Genomic DNA, 6,493 nt, shown 5'->3' with positions numbered 1-6,493 from the left:
TTTTATATCTTTCCCCTCTCACCTTAAACCTATGCCCCTCTAGTTTTGAACCCCCTACCCTGGGGAAAAGACCTTGACTATTCACCCTATCCATGCCCCTCATGATTTTAGAAACCTCTATAAGGTCACCCCTCAGCCTCCGACACTCCAGGGAAAATAGCCCCAGCCTGTTCAGCCCCTCCCTGTAGCTCAAACCCTCCAATCCCGGTAATATCCTTGTAAATGTTTTCTGAACCCTTTCAGGTTTAACAACATCCTTCCTATAGCAGGGAGACCAGAATTGAACACAGTATTCCAAAGGTGGTCCTGTACAGCCGCAACATGACCCTCCCAACTCCTATACTCAATGCACTGACCAATAAAGACAAGTGTACCAAACGCCTTCTTCACCGCCCTATCTACCTGGGACTCCACTTTCAAGGAACTATGAACCTGCCCCCCAAGGTCTCTTTGTTCAGCAACACAGGTTTATCTAAATCAAACTCCATCTGCCACTTCTCAGCCCATCTGATCAAGGTCCCATTGTACTCTGAGATAAACTTCATCGCTGTCCCCTACGCCTCCAATCTTGGTGTCATCTGTAAAATTACTGATGGTTCCTCCTATATGCGTGACCAAATTGCTTACGGTCGGTTTCTGAAGACGTCTCTTGAGCTCAGGACTCTTCCTGGTCAGAAAGGGAGTCTGGGTAATCCAAGACGGAGGATGGGAAAAATTTGTGTCTGTAGGAGCTGCTCCATTTTTTTGAGGTATTTTCAATGTTGGAGCTGATTTCCTGGAATTCCAAACTTGCAGTATTTACTGTTTGATAAGCTGTTGCATTGTTTTGGAACTTTGGGGAAAAATAAAATTAAGAAAGGAGGAAGACAGACAAAGGCAGTGGCAATACTGGAATGAGCTGCCAGAGGAAGTGATGGAGGCTGGAACAATGTTAACATTTAAAAGGCATCTGGATGGGTACATGAATAGGAAGGGTTTAGAGGGATAGGGTCCAAATACTGGCAAATGGGACTAGATTAATCTAGGATATGTGGTCAGGATGGACAGGTTGGGCCGAAGGGTCTGTTTCCGAGCTGTGCATCTCTATGACTCTATGACATGCCCCTTTCGGCCTTCCTGGGCAGTCCAGATTGGAAATGGACAAAACCTTACAGGGAGTGAACGTTGAGATGGCTATGGTGTTATTTCTCTTTACTGAATCGTTGTTCCACAGAAACAGAGAGACAAAAGAAAGGAATCAAGTTTGCATTTGTTGAAGTCTTGTTGAAAGGACCCCCCACTGTATTGCTCGAAGGGGCATTCGAATTCTAACTGGTGTCTTTTGTGGTTGAGATAACACAGTGGCAAATTCAGAAATGCCTTCTTCACTCTCCTGTCTACCTGCGACTCCATTTTCAAGGAACTATGAACCTGTAGCCCAAGGTCTCTATGTTCGGCAACACTCCCCAGGACCTCACCATGAAGCGTATCAGCCTGGTTTGCCTTTGCAAAATACAGCACCTCACATTTATTTAAATTAAGCTCCATCTGCCCTTCCTTGGCCCATCTGATCAAGGTTCCGTTATACTCTGAGATAAACTTCCATCGCTGTCCCATACATCACCAATTTTGGTGTCATCTGCAAACCTACTAACCATTCCTCCTATACTCTCACCTCCCAGCTGTTTTTACGTACTTAGAAAGACAAATTAATCTTCTTTATTAAATATGTCATGTTGTAATGAGACCGTAGTTAAAGCTAATAATTTACTGAACACTGGAAAGAGAGGCAATTTCCTGTTTCCTAATCTGTTGTAGCCATGGTGACAGGCAAGTTACTTATTGACTGTCTAACACCTTTCATGACCTTCATCCTGATTGTTTGAATCTTCTTTTGAGAGCTGCCCTCTCTAGTGCTGCGGTTAGTGTAGCAAAAGACGGAGATTGGGAGCGATTAGAGAGAAAGGAAGTGAAGGAGCAGATGCTTAGAGTGACAGAGACGGAGAGAGAAAGAAAGAGAGAGGGAGGCAAAGAAAGACAGAAAGAGACAGACAGAAAGAGACAGACAGAAGCAGAGAGGGAGGCAGAGATAGACAGACGGAGAAAGTGGGAGAGAGAGACAGAGAGAGGAACAAAGAGTATGGGACAGAAGAGACATAAATATCGTTAGATAGAGAGTGTGAGAGAGATAAAGAAAGATTGAAAGATACACAGACAGAGAAAGTGTGAGAGAGAGAGACAGACAAAGTGAAAGAGAGAGAGACAGAGAGAGGAACAGAGAATATGGGGCAGAAAGAGACATAAATATCGTTAGATAGAGAGTGTGTGAGAGACAAAAAAAGATGGAAAGACGCAGAGTCAGAGAGAGAAAGAGAGGGAGGGACAGGCAGTCAAGACTGAGAGGAAGATGAGAGTCAGGCAGATGCAAAAACATAGAGAGTGAGAAAGAGAGAGACGGAGAGAGAGAGAATTGACGGTGAATTAGAGGGATACAGAAGAAGAAATCAGAGTCAGGTAAAAGAAGCAAAGTATGTGACAGAGACAGGTTCCAAAGGAAAGTGAAAGACAAATCCAGTGTGAGAGAGAAGAGGGAATGAAGAGACAGAGAAATGGAGAGAAATACAATGTGTGAGAAATCAGTTGTTATTTATTCACTGAAAACCAGCAATCTGTAGAGATCGTAACATTTAGAGTTACAACGACAGATCAGAACCCCAAAGTATTTATAGATCATTTAGAAAAAAAGCTTTTAATTTCAAAAGTTATCTTTTTCTTCAAATAAAAGACTGTAAACAGAAGGGAAACAATCTGTAGATCTAAATTCAGTGACAACTGATGAACGCAATGAAACTTTGCACCCGTAACATGTCAGAGAAACTTTAGAGAGAAACTACGTGGGTCTTTGTCAGAAAGTCAATTTGTGCACACCTACCGTTCTGACCCTTTGGGAATATATAACAGAAAGGAGTTCAGACTTGCTGGCAGCATTAGTCTGTGTGAGTTATTGGCCAGACGTCCTATTATTTGAGACAGGGTGCCTTGGGAGCAGGCAGTTCTAAACACCCTTGCACTGCAGGTAAAACAAAGGAGAGGGGACACACTCTCTCTCTCACTCTGAAGGCTGGAATTTGTTCACTGTCGAAAAGGATCAGAATGAATAGGATTTCCACCGAACTGCAAAACCAAAACTCTCAATATAGGCTGCCGAACTGCCAGCGTGAATTCTATCCCTGCGGGATCGAACATGAACAGTTCGGAGACGGCTGAAGGTTTGGAAAAACTTATGTCTTTTCAGACTCGTTTCCCGTTTCAACTCTGCAGGCATCTCTGCGTCGTTAACATTTCTTCCTGCGTTTAGTGATGGATAAACTCACTCTTTGCGAAATTCAAGAGAACCCAGTTCAATTTTTGCAATTTAAATTCATTCAGGTCTGGGAAAAGGTATCCAAAAATAATTCCTTTTACACTAACCTTGTCGTGTCTGATTCAGGAGCTGTGAGTACACCCCTCCTCACCCAGCAGGTAGGGGGTGGAGTTGACAGAAAGACATTGGGGCAACTTGCTGGAAGATTGTGGGACAGGGAAGTGATTGTGTTTGGAGATATTAATGGTTACAAGTTGTCTCCACGCTGTATGTCAGACATTGACCCAGAGAGGCCAGCTCCGGCTGGGCTCAGCATTTATTTCCCCGTCCCTAATTGCCCCTTGAGAAGGTGGGGGTGAGCTGCCTTCTTGAACCGCTGCAGTCCTGTGTGGTGTAGGGGCACCCACGCAGTGCCCGGAGGGAAGGAGTTCCAGGATTCTGGCCCAGCGACACTGAAGGAACGGCCGATATATTTCCAAGTCAGGATGGGGAGTGTTTCGGAGGGGAACTTGAAGGGGGGTGGTGTCCCCATGTGTCTGCTGCCCTTCAAGATGGAAGTGGTCGTGGGTTTGGGAAGGTGCTGTCTGAGGATCTTTGGTGAGTCATTGCAGTGCGTCTTGTGGATGGTACACACTGCTGCTACTGAGCGTCGGTGGTGGAGGGGAGTGGGAAAGACCATAAAAGCAGGCCATTCAGCCCATCAAGTCCCCTCCACCATTCAATGAGATCGCCCTCAGGCCCACGTATTTCAGCAGTGAGACGAGGGAGTCAGAGGGTGAGGTGAAAGGGGCGCTATGCGAATGCAAGGAGAAGCGAAGAGTTTTGATGGCGAGCAGAGATCTGGAAATGTCAGTGGGTCGGCTTTATTCTGCGTTACGACACGAACGAGATTCTGACAAAGTCCCAGAGTTGGAGACCCGTGAACCACACTGTTGGAAAGAAGTGAGCTGAGAGGTATCTGTCCAAGAGCGATGAGGATTGGGGTTTGGGGACAGCGTTGTTGCATCTCACCGCGGAGCGCCTGACAGTAACCAGCCCCCATCACATCTTGGGGTGCACACGCGCCGTGGTTTCTAATTCAGCGATTCCTCATCCATCTGTTTCTTCCATCTGTATTGCTTACAGCCTGCAACAACGACATACAGCACACAGCATGACTCACTGAGCCCTGGCATAGGACCTGACCAGACCCTTTATCCAGTAAAACCACCCCCAGGGTTCCCGTGGGCCACAGAAGACAACTTTGCTCATTGTTACAGGACATCATGGGAACCAGAATGGAGCTGTGACCAGTAACTGTACCTTACCTGGTGTTTAACACAAGATACCATCCTGGGGAAGGTTCATCAATACAGTGGGTAGAGGGGAAACATGTCCTTTGGCAAGGGATTATTGCTCAAAACGGTTGATGGGTAGTTGGGAGATTTCTAATGACACAGAGAGGGCCCCTGATCCTGACACTGACCCTGACCCTAACACTAATCATAACCCTGAACCTAACCTGACCCTGACTCTAACCTGACCCTAATCATAACCCTGACCCCGACCCCAACCTTACCCCTAAGCCCAACCCTGACCCTAAGCCTAACCCCAAACCTGATCTTAACCCAAACCCTGACCCCAACCCTAACCCTAACCCTGACCCTAACTCTAACCTTAACCCTGACCCTAACCATAAGGCTAATCCTACCCAAATACTAAACTTAATCTAAACGCTAACCCTAAACCTAAACTCTGATCCTGACCCTAACCTGAAAACCTGACCTTAAATCCTGACCCTAACCAAGTAGCACAGTGGCTCAGTGGTTAGCACTGCTGCCTCATGGTGCCAGGGACCCGGGTTCGATCCCACCCTCGGGCAACTGTCTGTGTGGAGTTTGCACATTCTCCCCATGTCTGTGTGGGTTTCCTCCGGGTGCTCCGGTTTCCTCCCACAGTCCAAAGGTTTGCAGGTTAGGGTGGGTTGGCCGTGCTAAATTGTCCCATAGTGCCCAGGGATGTGCGGGTTAGGGTGGATTGGCCGTGCTAAATTGTCCTATAGTGCCCAGGGATGTGCGGGTTAGGGTGGATTGGCCGTGCTATAGTGTCCCAGGGATGTGCGGGTTAGGGTGGATTGGCCGTGCTAAATTGTTCCATAGTGCCCAGGGATGTGCGGGTTAGGGTGGATTGGCCGTGCTAAATTGTCCCATAGTGCCCAGGGATGTGCAGGTTAGGGTGGATTAGCCATGGGAAAGGTGGAGTTATCGGGTAGGGGTGTGGGTCAAGTTCGGATGTTCTTCGGAGGGTCAGTGCGAGCTGGATGGGTCTACTTCCACACTGTAGGGGATTCCAGCCCTGACTCTAACCCTAACCCTCATTAATATCCAAAGAGCTTCAAATGGGGGACACCACCTTGATTTTGATCTGTACACCCCTCATTCTAGACCCTCCCATAATCCTCTCAGTATCCAGCCTGTCATCTCAGGATCTTTGGCCTCTTGAGAGGTTCACTGTAGAGATTGGAGCCTGGTGGATCTCATAGAATATGAGATCCCAGATTGAGGGCTCTTAACCTGGTCCTATCAGGGAGCTCTGGCTGACAGGTAGAAACAGGAGGGTCAGGGGTTCTGCTCACTCTGAGGGAGCTGGGTCATCATCAAGGACTCTGAAGGGGAGAAGGTGAGGGTATTTCAACCACCTCTCAATCTTCTGCGATCTGAAGGGTACAGGAATAAATTGTCCAATTTTTTTTCACAACCTGTTGGGATGAACTTTCTCTGACTTCCTCGACAGGAATAATGTCGATGGGAGGCCAAAATCGTACACAGGATAACGAACCTAAAGCTGCTGAAGGCTGTTCGTTTTTTTACAGAAATAGAGAACAGGAGGAGGCCATTCAGGCCTCCATGCCAGCTCTGCCATTCAATATGATGGACCATCCAACATGGCGGCCTATATTACACTCCCCTCTAATAAAGGCCAATTTTTCATCATTTCCCACACCATCACCAGGCTCCTGGGGTTCATTTACATAACTTCATCTACATAGTTCACCATAACTGCAGAGATCCACTTCTCTCTCCCTCTCTCCCTTTTTCTCCTTCTCTCTCCCTCTCTCTCTGTCTCTCTGTCTCTCTCTCTCCCTTTCACTCGCTCTCTCCCCCTCTCTCC

At 47.1% G+C, this 6,493-nt stretch overlaps 1 long non-coding RNA gene across 1 annotated transcript in view; it reads right to left on the bottom strand.

Annotated features, from left to right (window-relative positions):
* Positions 1-2,712: 2,712 nt before the first annotated feature.
* Positions 2,713-6,493, bottom strand: part of LOC125482268 — a 4,547-nt gene continuing 766 nt past the window's right edge. The window contains exon 2 of the long non-coding RNA XR_007261592.1: positions 2,713-4,469. This is a non-coding gene — a long non-coding RNA (uncharacterized LOC125482268). The remainder of the gene's footprint in view (positions 4,470-6,493) is intronic.

The sequence above is a fragment of the Rhincodon typus genome, unplaced genomic scaffold (assembly GCF_021869965.1).
Source record: "Rhincodon typus isolate 14 unplaced genomic scaffold, sRhiTyp1.1 hic_rhity00007985, whole genome shotgun sequence".
Taxonomy (NCBI): Eukaryota; Metazoa; Chordata; class Chondrichthyes; order Orectolobiformes; family Rhincodontidae; genus Rhincodon; species Rhincodon typus.
The sequence above is the reverse complement of the archived record's forward strand: the minus strand, read 5'-3'. Positions and strand labels throughout refer to the sequence as shown.